Source organism: Mustela nivalis (genome assembly GCF_964662115.1).
Source record: "Mustela nivalis genome assembly, chromosome: 3".
Lineage (NCBI taxonomy): Eukaryota > Metazoa > Chordata > Mammalia > Carnivora > Mustelidae > Mustela > Mustela nivalis.
In genome coordinates this window covers 83,512,781-83,532,916 of record NC_139022.1, presented here as the reverse complement: position 1 = coordinate 83,532,916, position 20,136 = coordinate 83,512,781, and the positions used below count along the sequence as shown (strand labels likewise).

Below are 20,136 nucleotides of genomic sequence, written 5' to 3'. Positions count from 1 at the left end.
TGACCCGCTACTTGCCCGCTCCTTGCCATGCGTTGTCCATAATTGCCACGGTTGATTGCATTACATACATAATCTTATTTAATCCTCACAAGTCTATTACATGGATGCAAGTTTATACTTAAGGAAACTGAGGCTTAGGGGGGTGAACAACCTGTCCTAAGTCCGGTTCATAGTCAGCAAGTGACAAAGCTGGAATTCAAACCCAAATTTGTAGGACAACAAAGTCCGTGCTTTTGAGGCTCTAATTTGATTCACATTGCAGCATGAAAACCTACAGGACACATCCTAACATAATTTAACACTTATTTGACAAATTTGTAATTAGATGTACAGTTTTGACCCAAATAAATTAACAAAATCTTCTTTGCATCAAATTCTGAATCATTCTGAGCAGGAGTTCCCCTGATGATATCACAAAAGAGCCTCCGATGACCCCAAAGAAGAATCACACAGTGGAAGTTTCCATAAGCACCAACTCCCTGGAGTTGAGTGGAGACAGATTGGTAGCAACTAGACTAAATGGCTTTTCTCTTTATGTAGATGAAATTTTCCCCCAACATCAAACTAATATTCTCATTGCACTGGATTAACAACTTAAATGGAAATAATCCATATTTTTTCTTCTAAAGAAGAGAACATATCCCGAGCTCCTTAACCTCAGGCCACAGTGAAGATGCATGCTAGAGTGTGGCTGTTTTCTGCGCCTTTGGCATCATACCCACATTTTACCTTGCTTGTCTTCAGACAGGGTGACCCTGCCGTCATTTTTTGTCATACTGTATTGCATCTGATGCTTTTATTCAATAACCAAACTGCAGAACATTCTATGTTCTAATTAAGCACAAAATTAAGTATGTTATCAAGAAAAAATGAAACCGAAAGAAGCGAGTCGAGATCACAACACAGAGTCTTCTTCTGGGGTCACAGTTGCTGACAAAAGGTGCAAAATGCCCAAGTCAGTATGTCCTGGCTAGCCTTTGACCCCAAAGATCTATGAAATGGGGTGGCTGGAAGCCCCTTTCAAGTGTTATTAGAATAATTTTGCATCCTGAAGCAGGCAAACGCTAATCAAGCTTGTCTTACATTGCTCATTTTACAGTGCTCATAAGGAAAGCCTCTTGAAAAAAGGAGAAGAAAAAAGAAATCTCACTAATGGAACAAAACGTCCATTACAGCCTGGTGGCAGCACATTTTCTGAGTCTCATTAAGATGATGGCTCAGTTCTGAGTAAAGATTAATTACTGGGCTGTGGTTCATGTGCAGTCTGGCCAAATTAATCTGTAAATGAGAGACTGGTTGTTTTTAGTGTACTCTTCACTTTCTAGGTTCTTTCCCTAAGTTTTATAGAAATGAATATTCCAAAAACTGCATGATCTTTGTCTTTCATCCACTCAACACCTCTCTGAATTAAATGGCTAATATTAGTAATTATACAAAGTCTTTCCGAGTGACCTTGCTGGCCTATTTTTGACAGTGTGCTCTTGACTCCCTCATGGCTTGCCATGATGAGTTCTTGGTAACATTATCCTTTCTGACAAGTTTAAGTGAAGCAAGTTAGACTTTTCAAAACTAGCTGTCTGCATAAGCTTGACCAGTTTGCTCTGTTCTATCTGGTGCTTGGAAAACCAGGAGCTGGGTGAGTATTTTTCGATCGCGTCTGTAGCTTAGTTTTTTGCTCCTCCTGTCAGAAAAGATCAATCTTAATCCTATTCTAGCCACATGTTGTTTTCCAAAACTAAAGCTATATGCCCCCCAAATCTTTGCCTTCTTTCCTGTGGCAGGTGACATCTTCCATTGACAGGGGTAATACATTTACACTCAGTCCACATGTGGGAACTGAACACATAAGCATGCGGTACAATTCAAAGTGACATTCATTTCTTTTTCCTCCAGCCTCAGTGATGCAGATTAACAGTTATAACTTAACATTCTTTTGGGGGGAAGAGTGTTCCTGAATGGAAAGAAAAGAACAAGAGAAGGCCACCCTCAATCCAGACAACAAGTAACAAAAGCCCTAGCGCAAACCACAGCTTAGCAGACACCCTCAAAAGTTTCCCAGGACATAGCACTGAGGAACACTGAACCCTCCAGTAAGACACATCACACACTCCAGTGGCTCCAAGCTAGCCCAGCCACGCTATCTGTACCCAAAATCAGGTCTAAAACACTGTCCTCCTTAGCCCCAGTGCAATTTTATTTCCAGTTCTGCCGGCCTCAGCTCTGCAAAGCATCAGTATCCTCTTAAAAAAAAAAAAAAAAGTATAAGCTTAAATTCTGGGCCATCCATCAGTCATACCTTTTGATTAAGGATTATACCCAGCAAGGCATTTTCTGTTGGAGGTGCCCACAGCAGTATCCATCCCAAGGACATTGAAATGGAAGTAGAAATGATTGCATGGGTAACTTACCAGCTCCTGAGTCTGAATGGCTGCAGCAGCCCCCGTGCTTTACCTGATCCCTTGCTCTCTCTGTCTCTCTCCCTCTCTCTCTCCCTCTTTCTCTTGTGTACAGATTGCAGGGAACTTAAAGAACTCGCAGGGACAATGTTTCAAATGACTTAAGAAAGAGAACAGGAACAATACTTCGTTCTCTTTTTCTCAGATGAGTACCTTCGGGAAGAAGGAAGGAAGGGAGGGGAGAGGGAGGAAGTCAACAACCCTTTGCTTTCCTGAAAAAAAATAAGGAAACAGAAGATAGACATCTCATTTTCTCTTAAACAAAATGTTGGAAGGGGCAAAAAAAAAAAAAAATCTTTGAAAAAAAGGAATTCCTCAAATATACCCCCCCCCCACCTCACCCCGCCCCCTCAACCCCGAGAGGTTTAAAGAGATGAAAAGCCTTACTGGCCTGTCCTGTCCAAACAAATGGTGTTCCAGAAAGGCAGGCTCTCCTGAGCTTGTAGCCTCTGCTATCTGGTTTGCAGAACTGACACAGCCAAAAGGGAACAAATCATTTCACGTTGCCTCTGAGCAAAGGCACTGTTGGTCGGTTGTGTTACCCGAGGCGCATCTGCAGCCGGTGAGGCTGGGCAGGGTGCTGGTCAGTCAGGACATCTGGCTCTTCTTGGGCTCTTTAAAACACCAGCATTGCTACCATTTTGTAGCCCAACTGCAGATCCTTAGACATCTTCCAGGAACAGAGCAGATTCATGCACTAGTTCCTGAGAGCTCTCTGCAGCCAACACCAAGGCAAGCTTCCATGTTTGTTGATATGTTCAAAAAGAAAACAAAACAAAACCAAAAAGCCACCCACCCATACTGCCACTGGACATAGTTAGCTCATGTTGGACTTTGTCACCTCTGGAAAAACTGAAAGGCAATTTCTCATTTGTTTTCAAAACACAGTGAAGCAGCCTAGGTCTTGGATAAGCCGGCCAGTTGTTGAAAAGGGAAGGGGAGGCTGACTAGAAGGAGTGAGGACATGGAGGGAATATCCTTTAACAAGCGAGAGGTGCGTGGTAGTTCAGTGGGTCGGCGTGAGCTCCGGTTAGAGGAGGGGCGCTCTGATTGTGTTGTGTATCTTGTACCTTTCATTCATCTGGTTAAGGCCATTTTCACCGCAAACGGGAACCGGCAGTTATGTGGACCTTCGTGGCAGCAGAAGAAAAACCAGCTTCAAAGAACTTCCTCATTTCACTCAGTTGTGAAAAAATAGGGTGGAGAGTCACACCTGATCACAAGGACCAATTAAGGTGAATTCAGGGAAAGGGGGATTGTGATTCAGTGTCTCCGACTTTTATTGGGTTCAGTGGTGAATAAGGTTACTCTTTTACAGTTTTCTTCCCCCATTAATTTATCTGTGTATCTGTCCATCCATCCTTCCATCTATCTGCATATGTGTGTTACTCAGTAGGTTTATTCGAGCCAGAACTATCTTCTACCTTGTATTGCCCATGGCACCCCTCCTGGCACAACACAGGGATTTCTGGCCTGGGTCCCCCAGCCCCATCCGCACAGGAGAAAACTCATACCCAGAGAAGAGTCTGTCCCACTTGCCCGAGGTCACGCACATCAGGGGCAAAACCCAAAACGCTCCTCTGTCTCCTGAGTCAGCTCCAGGGCCCTGGGCCCCCTGCTGGCCTTCCTCTGCACCCTGCCTTTGCAGAAAGGGGAAAGAAAATCACAGAGAGAGTCTGAGAAGGCACAAGAGGAGCGTGAGAGCATGGAGCGGAGAAGGGATAGGTGCGGGGATTTTTTACAGGACTGGCAGCCTTGGGGGCAGACGCTGGAGCGCTTGTGAGCGTCAGGAAGCCCCGTGCTGGGATGTGCACGGAAGTAGGTGGGGGTGAGGTGAGGGTGAGTGGGGAGAAGTAGGCAGAGGCTGGGCTGGGTTTCTGTGGCATCGCTCAGCAGAGGCAGTGAGGGCACTTGGAGGAACAAGGAGGAACAAGGCTGCAGAGCCCTGGCAGGAGTGAAGATGTGGCTGATCACCTGAAGAGCCAGGGATAGCAACAGGCCCCTTTTCCTTATTGTTCTTCCTCCTGTGGTCTCAGGCAAGGCCAGGGCTGAGCCCCAGGAGCCCAGTCAGAGGCCAGAGGATTTCCCTTTCAAGTCTGCAGAATGTGGGAACTGTCACGTTGAGGCCTGTTGTTTTCTGCAGGCCAGCTGACCCGCCCAGAGACAGGCTGGCCTGGCCGGGGCCATGTGCCATCCCAGGCGCGCGGCCTTGCTGTAACGGAGCGGTGTCTGGTCCAGACCCGCCACATCACCTCTGGAAAACCTGGAAGCCCGTGTCTTGTGTTTTCAAAATGTCTGAATATGCCTGCCGCAGTTTCCGAAAAAGAATTCTCAGTCTTGCCCGTGCCAAGCCCATCCACGCACAGGCCTCGTTGTAACCCAGCCTGGGAGGCTCACAGGAAAGGCTTCTCCCTCCTTCCCTGCCCTGCCAGGCACATCAAGAGTCCTCCTGTGGTACTTGGAACATCTCCCACCATGTGTCTAGAAGCTGAAACTCCCGAGTCTCCCCCGTATCAGGTCTCACAGGAGAAATTTCTAACCAGGCAGCTCAAGCTGGTGAAGCTTCCTGCCCCGCTGTCTCACAGCTTCTTTGGGTTTTGACTGAAAGTGAAGGGAATGGATGCGCGAACCCCAGACAACTGAGGGAACACATGTGTAGAAATGGAATATGGCTCGGCCACACACTCTCAGGTAAGCCCCACATGGCACTGGTTACTGTGGAGATTGTTTGAGTAGAAAGAGGACTGCAAGACCCTGTGACGGGATCAGAGGACAAGAAGAAAAACCAAGATGTAAAATTCAGTGAGGCCAAGGCTCAGAACCAGCACAACAGAAACACGAGCTCTACGCAAAATGGCTTCACAATTGGCAAGCATCCTCTTTCATACGTCTCCAAGCTTCTGGTTATCTGGAACTCTGAGGCTATCTATTGACCCCAGGACTAACTTGACCCCAATCATGGAAGGTAAGGAAATGAAGCGTGGACTGAAATATAGCATATGGTCAGAACAGTGCACAAAAAATAAGTACATGTTACTAAACTTTCACAGAATGAACATATCTGAGTAACAGAAACGGAAGGAAATCTCCCCCCCCCCCCGACCCCTGCCCTTTGGCGTTCCAGCCACTACCTCCCTTCAGGGGTCACATGGTCCTGACATCTCACACTGGTATAGATGGGAATTGCCTAGTTTTGAATTTGCATAACATGATATCAGATTGTAGTTCTGTTTTGGGTTCCCCTCCCCCAATATTTGTGACTTTCACCCCTATTTTAGAGTGCAGGTGTGGCTCATTCGTTCATATTTTTAGAGAGTATTTTATTTTGTGACAGTACTGCAGTTAATACATCCACTCTACTGCAGATGGACATTGGGTTGTTTCTAGTTTGGTACCATTACAAGTGGGCTGCCAGGAATTCCTGTCCTTGCCAGGTGTCTTTTAAAATGTCCGATACATGAATCACCTCCCTCTAGGACAATTGTCCATACGCGATTCACAACGTTTTTGCTTGGTTTTGTTTTGTTTTCTTTTGTTTGTTTGTTTGGTTTTGGTTTTTGGCATTTGCTCCCTCTCACATGAGATGCATGGCATAGTTTTTTTATGGTTTTTTTTGTTTTTGTTTTTGTTTTTAAATTCAAATGGATTCAGTTTAAGGAGGGATGCCCTTGGAGATAACTGGCAGAGTTCCTGAGCAGCTCTGGAAGGGCTTGCGGAGCTGGAGCTCTGACTTCCTCCTGCAGCCTGGAGATGCTGCTCTGAGTCAGGCTCCATTGACTCACCCTCTCCCTTCCACATTCCCCATCTCGGCTTTTTACGGACATGCTAAGTTTCATCATATCAGTGCATAGAAGAGAGGGCTTAGTCCTGGGCCTGAAACTGCCTGCACGCTTCCTTTTATCTTTGATTCATTCTCTTCATCTTGCCAAGCCCCAACATCCTCCAAATCTCAAGTCTCAAAACATGAGACCATTCATTCCTTTCGTTCTTTTTAGTTTTTTTTTTCTGCATATAAAAATGATACGAAGGATTTATTTAAACAAGTTACTGACGTTAAAGTCTTTTTTATGCTTCTAGTTTCCTCATTTGACAAAGCGGAGATAATAACACAATACCTAGTTTTCATAGTATTAGGAGCAAAGAAGAGGAATAGTTAATATCTTTCACATACTCACCAAGCACCAGGCCCCGTTCTAATAAACACACTACATGCCATATATGATGCAGCTATCACACTGCCCTATGAAGTAGGTGCCCTTACTGTCTTTTCCCTTGTCTTTTTTGATAGATGAGGAAACAGGCATGGAGAAGTTCTCCCCCAACATCACATGATGAGTAAGATTTCAAACCCAGGGAATTCGGACCTTGAACCCCAATTCTAACTTGCCCTGCCCTCTAACCAAACACTTCTTATCACATCGTGAATGGCCCTTCAGACTAGAGAGTAACATGCTTTATGACATAAAAGGTAAAAATGCGTGGCACGGAGGCTCTTTATGCAATCATTTGGTGAGTGTGTCTTATAGACCAGAAAACCCTGTGCTAGATGTGGTTCATGTGCTTCTGGATTTCACAGCCTGGCAGAGGAGAGACCCAGAAAAAAACTGAACAGGTTGTACCCTAATGTGTAAATAATTACAGTTGTGGTCCGTCCTCTGAAGAAGAAGTAGAGGAGTTAAGAGAGCTTGAAGTCTGGTACTAAATCTGGACAAATGGTCAGGGAAGGCCCTCATAAGAAAATGACATGTAGGGGTGCCTGGGGGGCTCAGTGGGTTAAGCCTCTGTTTTTGGCTCAGGTCATGATCCCAGTGTCCTGGGATCGAGCCCCACATCAGGCTCTCTGCTCAGCAGGGAGTCTGCTTCCCCCTCTCTTTCTGCTTGCCTTCGCCTACTTGTGGTATCTGTAATATAAATAAAATCTTAAAAAGAAAAGAAAAGAAAATGACATGTAAACTGAGACCTGAAGATTGAGCAGGTGTGTGCCAGACAGAGATGGGGCGGCAGCTTACACAGGGGGCAGCCCGATAGATCTGAGTTTGGATTTGGGACCTGATGCTAAGATGGATGAGAAATCATTGGCGATTTTACAGAGAGGAATGACATCATCAGACTTGTATTTCAGAAAGCCTATTGTGGTCCCTGTGCAAGGGATGGATTTTAGAAGGGCAAGAGTGGGAGAAAATGATCAGTTGTGAAGTCTCGTCTAAATGTGACCGTGCCATTAAGAGCCTATCCAGAGATGTCGTTGGGCTTGGCAATGCCGGGAGAGGTCATGGGATGATAAGATGTGAGAGCTATGCTGATATATTGTATGACAAGAGGATGTTGGAAAATGAATATTGACAGTACCTGGCACACAGACAGCTGACTTATGAAAGATTCATACTCCTGAATGGCAACACATTCTACCATGTCCCCACCCTTATCCTCGATTTCTGGGAACCTCCAAAGCTGAGTACCTACCTGCCTTGCTCCAGCCCAGCCTCCTGGTCTGCTTGTCTTGCTGTCACTGGCCTAAGAGGAATCCCCATGCCTCAATTTCTTAACATTCACCCAAAAAAGGTCCTTCTCCTCTAGCATATACCCAGTGCTGTCACTGAAAACTTGTGGCTTCAGACGGGGCCCAGAGGGAATGAGTTTGAGGGATAGAGTAGAAGAACTCAGTGTCCGAACTGCTAGGGTTGGGGAAAATGTGTTCTAGGTATTCCATGTTAGAATCCGGGCTGACATTTTCTAAGGAAGTCTGTTATAGGTGACAGATTGGTAGCATTAGGATTTATTTCCAGCGTATAATGGGTCTTATGGTCTGGCCTGTGGACTAAACACCAAGGAACATGTGCTGTCTATGGGAAAGTGCATTCTGAGCTCCAGAAGTCTGATGCAAGCAAATGGGCATTGTTAATTTAAGGAATGGCAGTAGTTGTGTTAAAAGAAACTGTGGGTTCATTATTTTGCTAGAGATGGGCACGCCTTCTCCTCCGGTATTCATTTCCACAATTCCGTAAAGCTCATCCTTTCAGCTTTCCTCCAGAGGGAACACAGAGGCCTTTTTCTCCACATACAGGTTCTCTCCAGGCATCCTAAAATTGTACGTGGCTGTGGCACTCAAGGGACAAGAAATAGCTCTCTTTATATTTATAAATTGAGTTAAATATGATAAAGCTGGCTTAACAATTCTATATCAATTTTCATGGCTCTCAGGCCCTTCTTTAGGTTGTAACTTCCACAGTCCTAGGAAAAGCACTGAAACTTGATATATGTTGGCTGATTCATGGTCCCCTCAGTGGTGGCTGATTGTGCTTGGGGCTCTAGGTCCTCAGGACCAAATTCTGTGCAGGAACAGCAACCAAATACTCCAAGACCGTATTGACTAATGCCCAGATCTCTGGTTACCCTTGTCATCTCTACAGCCCTGCATAGGTAAGATCCAAGGGTTGCTGCTATTCTATGAAAACCTACACCCTGACTCATTTCCTGATCTTCTGGGACCCAGCTCATACTGGTGGTCAGGCTTTTCTCTCCCTCAATGCCATTGCCATACTTTTCAGCCTCCTTGGACCTAGACCAGTGATAAACCCAAATATTAAATGAACCACAGATCAGTGCCTCCTGCATAATACAAGAGGGTGTGGTAAGGAGCATGGCAAATTGAAGGGTCCATGTCCCATCTAAAGTGTTTTGTGACCATGTGAGAACATAGGCCTAATGGGACTGGATCATCTTATTTTAAAAAATAAAAAAATCTAAATTTTGATGTGGAATCTCTTAGTTTTAAGATTTTAGAACTGAAAACATTGTTTTTAGAAGATAGTAAGGGATTATTAATTTGAGGGGGTGATAATGTAATGGTGGTTTTGTTTTTAAAGTTTATAGGGAAGTATTAGCAGATGAAACTGCTGATTTGTTTTAAGATTCTAGAAAAAAAAATTTTATATGAGAAAGGAACCTAAATTTGATGGTCTTTTTTTTTTTAAAGATTTTTATTTATTTATTTGACAGAGAGAGGTTACAAGTAGGCAGAGAGGCAGGCAGAGAGAGAGAGGAGGAAGCAGGCTCCCTGCTGAGCAGAGAGCCCGATGCGGGACTTGATCCCAGGACCCTGAGATCATGACCTGAGCTGAAGGCAGCGGCTTAACCCACTGAGCCACCCAGGCACCCCTTGATGGTCTTAAAATACGTCTATGATATGCCTCTTTTTAAGAGAAGATGGAGCCCAATTTTCCACCCTTGGAGATCTAATCACTTGGACTTAGTGATTTGTTTCTAAAAACAGAATAAGGCAGATGTACTGGGGAAGGACTTAGAAGACCCATCATAAAAGGCATTAAGGTTTCCTCTCCATTCACTCTCTTAGAGTGCTCTCTCTGGGAAAAGCAGTCTAGCTGCTGTGTTGTAAGGACACTTAAGTAACCTGTGAAAAGGGGCAGACAAAGAGAAACTGAGGCCTCCTCTAACAACCCCATGCATGCCCCATTCTGACAGTGACTCATCCAGCCCAGTCAAGCCTTCTGATGTCCCATTCTGATGGCAGACTCGTGAGAGCTCCTGAGCCAAATCACCTGGCTAAGTTCTTCCTGATGCCCAGCCCATAGAATCTGTGAAATAATTAATATTTGTACTTTTGAAGCCACTAGGTTTGGGGGAAATTTGTTACACCCTGAAAGGTAATAAATACATTAACACCGGAAAGGCCATTAGTTTACTTCTGGCCTTAAATTTTCAAACCCCAAATCCCAGGTGGGAATATTTGCTGATGGCAATCACGACACTCAACAAGGCTATTAGCTGCCACATCCATGTCCACCCCATCACCAAACAAAGGGGGTTGGCTTTAAAGTATTCATACTTTTCTGCATTCTGCCTGGAATACTGGAGAGTGACCCCTGAGGTGGATATAACGGACTGTAAGTGTTCAGCTGGCTATCTGTACCATTGATTTGTTTCTTTATTTCTCTCCTACATTTGTCAGTGAGCAGAGATGATGCTGTCTGGGGCAAATCTTTTTTTAGGTGTGTTTCTTATTTTTTAAAATAGATTTCAAATTGCCAGGAGTTGGAAGATCAGCAGCTAATTTGTTAGGTAATGGCAAAATCTGCGCTTAAGGCTCTGAGTGTTTGATGAATATCAGTTAAGGCTTTGAAAGCTAGATATGGAAAATATTTTATTGGGGGGGAATATTTTATTTAAAAAAAAAAAGAATTAACAGAACCAGTTTACCAAAACCAGAATCTCATTAGAGACGAGTACAAACAACAGATTATAAATTTGGGGGGAACCCAAACTTTCTGAGTTCTTTGTTGTATCTCTAGGTCTAGAAGTTACCTGGAACATAGAAATCGCTCCATATACATTTGTTGAATGAATGAATGAGATCAAAGAGAAAGGCTCCATTGAAGGGGCCATTAGGCACTCTCCTCCACCCTTCCTTCTCCCATCCCCTCTCAAATGTCATCATCCCCAACACAGGAGGAAGCTAAGATTTCTTGAGAAACATGGTTTTAAATGCAAGGTCCAGGAGCATTTCGGTGGCTCAGTTGGTTAAGTGTCTGCCTGAGGCTCAGGTTATGATCCCAGGGTGCTAGGATTGAGTTCTGCATCAGGATCTCTGCTCAACAGGGAATCTGCTTCTTCCTCACCTTCTACTCCTCCCTACCCCGCCCCCCAACACTTAGTACCTTTGTTCTCTCTTGGTCTCTCTCTTAAATAAGTAAAATCTTCTAAAAAATGTAGTATTTATAAATAAATAAATAAGGTAAATAAATAAATAAATGCAAGGACCAGGAAGAACCCCTTTGGGATTAGATATGAGGAGATCTGGTTCCCCATCCTTCCACTTACTGGCCACAAGGCCTGGCACTAGGCTTCGCTGCTCTTCTTTGGTTCTGATTTCTTCACTCATTCTCTTTTTTAAAGATTTTACTTATTTCAAAGAGAGTACACAAGCGGGGGGAGGGAGAGGGAGAGAGAATTTCTCAAGCTACATCGACCTGGTGCTGAGTGAGAAGCCCTACTGAGTGAGAAGCCCGACACAGGCTCTGTAACAGGACCCAAAATCCTGACCCAAGTGGAAAACAAGAGTCCAATGCTCAACCAACTGAGCCACCCAGGAGCCCTGGTCCTGATTTGTTCTTCTGCAAAATGAGATAGAAGCTTCCAGGCTTAATTCCAGAAGTGTCATGAGTTTTTCCAGGCTTCCCCTTCTTTTAACACTCACCCCAAAGGAGGCAAGTCACCACTTGTGAGGCGCTTTGAAGCTGACAAACCGGAGGCCTCAGAGTGATGTGAGCAGAGGTGCACAGCTAGCAGATGACTTGATACGACTGACATTCAAAGCAGCTGTCAGTTAATAGAAGGCAGCCTGTACAAAGGAGCCAGCCAAAAATAATGAGGGAGGTGAAAAGAAAAGGAAAGAGAAGAGAAGAGAGGAGAGAATGAACATGCAAGGCAAGGCTTGGGGTCACTTGTGTTTCCTCTGGTCTCACCTCCTCCCTGTCCTCCTCCACCCAGTCCTCAAACAACCCCCTTCTGCCTCCTCCAAAAGAAAAGTTAAAAGCTTTCTTTTGGAAAAGGGTAGTTTGCTTAGACTGCTGCTGTTTACCTTTGGTAGGACAGCCATTGGTGGTGAGTTCAAACACAGGAAAATGCCTCTGCTCACAGGAAGGGCTGCAGACAGGCCTGGAAGACTTGCTGCGATGCTGGGAGTTTGCACCTTTTCCATCGGTGTGCAGCCGTGGGACCCGACACTGGGCACTTACCTCCACATCAGGCAACCAAACTGTACCGATTGCTTGGACTGCTCTACTCCTCCCTTCCCTGAGGAATATTGATCCTAAAGCATAAAGATGGTGAGGGAATCATGGGTGGGTGGAGAAGGAAGGGGGAACAAAAAGAGGAAAAGAGGTTTATATCACAAATAAGCTATAACCTCATTTCTAGTCTAGCGTGGAAAATATAATTACAAGCAACAAACTTTGGGTTTACATTTGGGAGTTTTATGTATTTGTTTTCAGTCATTAAAATCATCCTCCATGAACTAAAGACACCACATCTGCCAAAAAGAGTTAAGAACCCTTCCCTGGAAAACTGATCTGTCTACAGCTACCTCTAGAACTCTGTGATGTATTCATGAAAGGGAAGGGAAAGAATGATCTGCCTTCTTATTTTTTAAAACACTTGTTCATGAGACCTACCCACCCTGAGAAGGGTTAGATTACAGTGTGAGGGAAGAAAATCACACCAAGGAAACAAATGCAGGCAAATAATCAAAATCTTCTGGGACTTCCCCATGTCCCCCAAATTTCTTTCCTCTAATTCTACTTCAGAAATTCCCCTGGCTCCACAAAGCACTAGACTTTCTGGTCAGGCCATTCGCAAGCTTACCATGAGGATCTCACTTCTCTCTTTCCCTGATTTTAGAATTATTTGTGTCAAAATCTCTCTGCCTTCAATGAGCCTGTATCATCCTATTTCCCAGGGGAGACTTGCCCAACCAAAAAGGAAATAAAGAGCTGTTAATATCCTCTCCAGCCGGCCATCTCTGTTTTATCTGACGCTCCTTGTCAGTGAACTCCTGGCATAACTGTTGTGCTACATAGTGAAAAGCAGCAATGTTTCCAGTGTAAAATTTTCCCAGTACTCCAAGCTCACTAAACTTTGGTTGCCATGTTTTACTTGATGCGGAATGAGTTTGTAGAAGTCCTTTGGTCTTTTTTCTTCAAGTTTTTCTCATCAAATTTTATTTTTAGCAGTTTGACACTCATGCCTATGCTTGTATGTGTGTTTAAATCTATTTTGTGTGGGTTTTCTCTCCTTTCCAAATCTGTAAATTTAAATATTTCTCCTAATAGTGATGTTTTTCATTTATTCTTTTTTCAAATAGTCTTTGCTGCCCCCTCTTTTCTCCTTCAGTGACTCCAATTGCACATATATTAGACCTTTTGATATTGTCCACAGGTCTCTGGGGATTTGCTCTTTTTTTTTTTTTTTAATCTCTCTTCTCTCTGTTCTTCGCTTCTACCGTTGTTTGAACTATTTTAAAGTACACTGATTTTTGTTCTGTTCTATTTTACTGTTAAGCCCAACCAGTAGATTCTTTTTGATGTTGTAATTTTCAGTTCTAGAATTTTCATTTGGTTCTTTTTTTAAAAAATATCACTTTTTAGACTTTCTTCCTGATCTATTACTATGCTTATATGTGAAAAAGCTATATGAAGAATAGTGGGATAGTTTTCTTAGTCCTATTTTATAACCCAGGAACGTAGAAGTTAAACAGATATATCAAGATTGGAGAGGCAGCCATAAATAGAGCCAAGGTATATAATATATAGTATATAAAATGGTGGAGGAAGATGGATAAAAGAACAATGGAAATTGAGAAGTGTGGGAAGGAGGTAGAGGTTATAGTTCCAAGCAGGATGTCTGGGGAAGGCCTCAGTGAGAAGGTGAGAACAGAGAAAACATCTGAAAGAGGCAAGGGAAGGGGCAGAGGCTTTTATTCAGTGGGAAGAGCAAGTGTTCTTAGTAGGATATATTATGTATGTATGTTATATATGATCCCTGGATCTTCCATTATGTTTTTACAAGTTTGTGGGCCATCAGTTTGTCATACTAACATCCAAAGGCTAGAAGTAGTCATGACTTAAAAATGTCTTGTGATCTATTTTTTATCATACCAGATAAGGTTCTTTGAAAGGATGGATTTGATGAGTGCTCAATAACAATATTGGTTCTGTTAGATAAATTACATTCTTGGCATATGCAAAGTACTTTCTAGGAACTAACAAATTGATAAACATAAAGTAGAAATAAAGGACTATGAAAAATTTCCTTTCCTCTGATGACTAAATTCTAACATCTAGTCCCAGTAACTGATGACTAGGAAATTTGGACCAAGCCTCCACTAAAAAAAAACCTAAAGAATTTTGAGATGAAATATGAAAAACATCTTAAAGGCCTCAAAATGTCAACAAGGTAGTGAGGAGTTTAAAAGCCAAAATCCAGAAGAGGAGAACTCATGGAATAGGACTGATTTTCAAATCTTTGATTTTGCCTTCTGGGCTTTTGCCAATCCTAAAGAACTAGCTGTAAAACTGAACTGTACTTCTGATAAATTCCTGGTGTGGGGGATAATAGGAAAGACCTGCAATCCACCAGAGGTGGGGATTCTAGTCAATCACCTTCTCTTTTTAAACTGAGATCCCAAAGAGTTGCAGCTTCCGGTAAGGTGAATCATGAATAAACCAATTCCTGCACACAGTTTCATTCTCCCTTTCTGTCAGGTGGATGGTCCAGGGAACCTTGAACATTGAACTTGGTTTGAGCTAGAGCTAGACTGATAGCACCCCAGGTGTCTGGCAAAGACAAATGAAAATCCTTTTTGAAGATGTTATCATGCTAAGTCTCAGATTATTCTTGCAGATAATTTTTAAAATACAGGGCCCAGCACACTTTCAAAAATCATGTCATTATGGGGAAATAAAACACAATGAGCAGGAAACAGAAGAAACGACAACTCAAATAGGCCCATAAGCATTGGCAATAATGTCTGTTGGAATTATTAACCATAAAATATAAAACAACCTTCCTTTGTTTAAAGAAGAGAGAGCTAAAGTCTTGTTTGAAGACCCCATGTTTGAAGAAGAGGGAGAGCGAAAAGTACTATCTTAAGATATAATAGCTGAGAATATTTAGAGCTAATGAAAGACATCTTTCCATAGATTCAAGATGTCTAAAAGAGTCTGCCCAGTATATTAATGCAGCATTCCCATGCACATTATAGTAAAACCATAGGAAGCCAAAAAAACCCCTAAACTATCTATATACCATACATTTAAAGCGGCCATGGGGGAAAGGATATATTGTCTTCAAAGACAAAGTTAAATTGACAGCTGACTTCTAAGATCAATAATGGAAGTTGGAAGACAGTAAAATGATATTGTCAACATGCTGAAAGAAAATAAGTGTCTACTTAGAATTCTGTTCCCAGTAAATGTATATGTGTGTGTATGTGTGTGTATATGTATATATGTATTTGTATATGTATGTATATGTATCTATGTATATGTATATGTATATCTTCATTCAAAGATGAATGAAGACTTATTTCAAATGAGAGAGTTTGGGAAATTCTAAAAGATGTATTTCAGGATAAAGTAAAATGATCCAGATGGCAAGTCTGAGATGCAAGAAAAAAACATCAACAACAACAACAATAGAAGTGTCTTGTGGAATTTAAAAATTAGATAAAATTTAAAACACTGTCAATATTAGCAAGAGTTTGGATGTGGGTTTAAGTGTTCTTATGTTTCCAAATTGTATAAGCCAATAATAAAGATCAGTGTTAATATTAGATTTGAGTAAGTTTAACAATGCAAGGTTAAAGATATAATAAATGGAAAAAAAAATAAAGTTTTTAAACTAACCTCTGAAAGAAGAAATAATTAATGTAAATCTTCCAAAACGGTAAAGGGGAAAAAACAGTAATAAACAATCTTAGTCCATCCAAAAGTAGTCAGAAAACAAAAGAAGAAGAATTATTGAAGAGGTAGGATATGTTGAAATTGTGAAATTAAAATGCTAATATGTCAGTAATTACATCAAATGAAATGGACCAAGGTTACTGTTTCTTAACAAATACACATGGGAGGACTGTGAGGAATGGGAGAGTGCACTGGGCTCAGGGTAGAAGGCCTGAATTCAGGTGCTAGTTTAGTCATCAGCTAATTATAGAATTCTGAGCAATTCTCTGGATTGAGTCCCCTCAGGAAGTGAGAATATTAGTTTGGATAAAGAATGAGCTTCATTCAGCTCTTATAGACATAGACACTGCTCTCATGACCTCTTTTCTTAGGTCCCAGGTCTTAAGACAGCCTCTTTTTGCTAAGGGCTTGTCACTTTCCTGGAAGGAAGCGACGCCCTCTGCTGAGATAAAATTGAATTCTCTTAAGCCTCTGTCAGCTACTGGGCAAGATATTTGAGGTGGCATATGGGTGGGAATGGCATATGTTAGGGGTAGAGAGGTCTTAGTTAAAGGTGAAATGAGTGCCCCTTTAAATGACTGTTCACTCCCTTGCCAAAATCTACAATGATCATTTACTTGAGTGAGCAAATGAAAAATGCAACTCACGGGTCTCTAAAGGAGAGGGGGCTGAACTTCAAAGCTATTCATATTTATCCTTACCATAAGAAATTTAGATTTATCAACACTTAATAAATCTAATGACACATGCCCTCCCTTAGTCCATATGCAAGATGGTTACAGTTCAACAGGGCTGGAGTTACCCTGAGAGAAAGCTGGGAATTCCATTCAGTGAAGTGGGTGACTCTTCCAACATCATTCTTTCATTGGCTTGCAGTGTAATGCAACCTAATGTAGCCTGTATGTTGCCAGCTAATAATCTGGACATTTGGCTTAAGAGGATTCCTGCCAAAAAGAATTACAAGTTGAATAGAATATTAATAGTGTGAACTGAAGCAAAGAACAAGAAAACAGCACAGCTGAAATTTTTCCTATTTCTTCAACCATATTACAAAGTTAAAATAATGATAATGTAATCAGATCTTCAAAGAAGCCTGATAGAAATACTAAACACTATCAAGAAAGCTTTTGGAAATACAGATTTATACCCTATGTCATTAGTGAAAATCTCAAGTAATAGCAACTGACATCAGCTCATGGTAGAATGGACCATCATAATTAGCAGAAAACCTTGAAGTATGTTTTACTCCATTTTTTCCATCTTTAAAAATTTCTTTTGTATATGTTTTATAATGAATGAATATTTCTTGTGTGTGTAATTAGTAAACAAATAATTAGACAAACAGACATTTAGAGTTGTATGTTCAAATAGTGGGGCAGGAGTGGAGGGAGAGGCGACAGGAGGGGGGATTATATAGACAAAGGAATGGAGGCCTCAGGCTTAGATAAAAACCAGATCCCTGGGATTGATCCTTTTTTTATGAATCAATATTTATTTTATATGATATATGAATTTAAATATATGTGTATTAAATTAACAAATAGAAATAGGCTTTTTAAATTAACATACAATGTATTATTTGTCCCAGGGGTACAGGTCTGTGAATCGTCAGGCTTACACACTTCACAGCACTCACCATAGCACATACCCTCCCCAATGTCCATCACCCAGCCACCCTATCCCTATCACCCCCCCACAGCAACCCTCAGTTTGTTTCCTCAGACTAAGAGTCTCTTATGGTTTGTCCCATCTTGTTTCATTTTTTCCTCTCTAACCCCCACAACTCCCTGCCCTGACTCTCAAATTCCTCATATCGGAGAGATCACATGATAATTGTCTTCCCCTGATTGACTTATTTCACTTATTTCACTTATTTCACTTAGCGTAATACCCTCTAGTTCCATCCACGTCATTGCAAATAGCAAGATTTCAGGGGATATTTTGACGGCTGCACAGTATTCCATTGTATACATATACCACATCTTCTTTATCCATTCATCTGATGGACAACTTGGCTCTTTCCATTGTTTAGCTATTGTGGACATTGCTGCTATTAACATTGGGGTGTGTGTGCCCCTTCGGATCACTACATTTGTACCTTTAGGGTAAATACCCAGTAGTGTGATTGCTGGGTCATAGGGTAGCTCCATTTTCAACTTTTTGAGGAACCTCCATGCTGTTTTCCAGAGTGGCTGTACCCTGGGATTGATCTTAAGAGAGACATGAATCCTTGGGCTCTCTGGGAGCTGAGCGGCCTTGGGTTCCTGGACTACAAAGACTGAGCCCTGTGGTGTGGTAGCTCTGAAGGCAGATAGAGGCTCCAGTTCCAGTCTGGGGATCTCTTAGGTGGGACATTTGTAGCCATCGCTGGGATTTCAGCCCCAGCACCCTGTCTCACTCAGAGAACCTGGTCCACCATGATACACACAGTTCATTTGGTCCCCATTTCCAAAGGACCTCTGACAGGACCTAGTTTCCACAGGCCCCACGACTCCAACTTTCCAAACATTTGCTGTTTCTGATTTTAAGAAGAGATTTTTTTTTTCCCTCTGGTTTCTGAATAAGTATGATTTTCTGGTTTATGATAAGAAATATGTATATTTGGTTTTACATTGTTTCTGACACAATTTCTAAAACCCTTGGAATTTCCTCTGTGATGAGAGGTGAAAAGGTGTCCTTTGTTGATGAGGTGACTTTGGGACAGTACCTGAGGATGGGAGCTGGTCGCCAAAGGAGCTAACCATATGATCAGAGCCTTAGAACTTTCAGTCCCACTCCTACCCCCAGAAAGGAGAGAGGGGCTGGAGGCTGAATCAGTAGCCAAAGAACAATGATTTAATCAATGCATCTGGAATAAAGCCTCCATGAAAACCCAGAAGGCTTGCAGGTTGGTGAACTCGAGATACAGGGAGAAGGATGCACCCGGAGAGGGCATGGTAGCTCTGCCCTCTTTCTCCACACCTTACCCTGCGCTGCTTTTCCATCTGGCTGTTCCTGAGTTGTATCCTTTGATCTCAACTGGTAATCTAGTGAGTACACTAGTTTCCTGAGTTCTGCGAACTACTCTAAGAAATTAACAAAACCTGAGGTGGTGGGAGTCGCGGGAATGTCTGATCTATAGTAGCTTGGTCAGAAGTATAGGGGGACAAGGTGGATTTACTTGCGACTGGTGTCTGAAATGGAATGGGATTGGGGGAGGGGCGGTCTTGTGGGACTCAGTCCTTACCCTGTGGAAACTGATGTTATCTATTTTCAGGTAAATTGTGTCAGAGCTGAGTTGAACTATAGGGCACCCAGCTAGCTGTTGTCCCAAGAGTTGCTTGGTGGTATATGGAAATACCCCCCAATACACACACACACACACACATTGGAACTGGGTCTGAAACTCTTCAGTATGATATCTATTTTTTAATGTTTTACATTCCATTTGTATCACCATTTCTCTGTGTTTGTATTAGAGTAGAGAAAGACTCTTGTGATTACTTTACTGTCTCATCTCACAATCTTTGGACATTCATTTGAAAGATGGGCCAGCTGAAGCCCAGACAGGTTAGAAGAACTTTGCAGATCCCAGAGCAAGGTATTATGAAAGCCAAGTGCCTCAGTTAGCAGTCCTCTCTCCACTGCACCACGTTGAGCTATGGGATTTTATTTGCTTTGTCTTTTTATGTAAAATGATTGATTAGGCTTCAGTAGCCTGGGGATAGAAACATAACAACATCTCATTTGTATTTAGGACTAAAGCAGCTCAGTTGGGAGTGTGGAACGTGTAGTGGCCCTGTGCCCTCTCCCTGAATTGTCCAAGAACTTCGGGGGTTATTTGGTCCGCAAGAGCCATTCCTGCAGTTGTGGTGCTGGTTCTTCTATCTCTCCAGATTACTTCAGGCTGTTCAGTATCCAATTATGTCACCAGTGAGTGACTCAGCATGGACTTTGTGACCCAGTTCTGGCCAGTTAATCCTGAGAGCAAGGGGAGAGGTGGGAGAGGAGAGACTTCTGGGAAAGCATTTTCACTCTTAATAAGAAAAATAGATCAGGAATCCTCCTCTTTGTTTCTTTCGGACATTGAAAATGTCTGGATGTGACTTTCGGGACTTCTACCTATAAATATATATAGAGAGAGAGAACTTGAGCTGAGCCAGATGAGAGTAGAATGGAGACATGAGAAGGAATGAATCCTGATGATGTCAATAACCATCATT

At 42.4% G+C, this 20,136-nt stretch overlaps 1 protein-coding gene across 3 annotated transcripts in view; it reads right to left on the bottom strand.

Annotated features, from left to right (window-relative positions):
* Positions 1 to 3,301, bottom strand: part of ZNF366 (zinc finger protein 366) — a 69,313-nt gene extending 66,012 nt beyond the window's left edge. Inside the window, exons 1-2 of one of the 3 annotated variants that reach the window (XM_082722924.1) lie at positions 2,844 to 3,275; positions 2,409 to 2,668 (exon numbers count right to left, since the gene is read on the bottom strand). The gene's annotated coding sequence lies outside the window, so the exon portion shown is untranslated. Of the gene's footprint in view, positions 1 to 2,408; positions 2,688 to 2,843 lie in introns of those variants that run through there. The other 2 variants (XM_082722926.1, XM_082722925.1) reach the window with 2 other exon arrangements.
* Between the last annotated feature and the right edge of the window lie 16,835 nt (positions 3,302 to 20,136).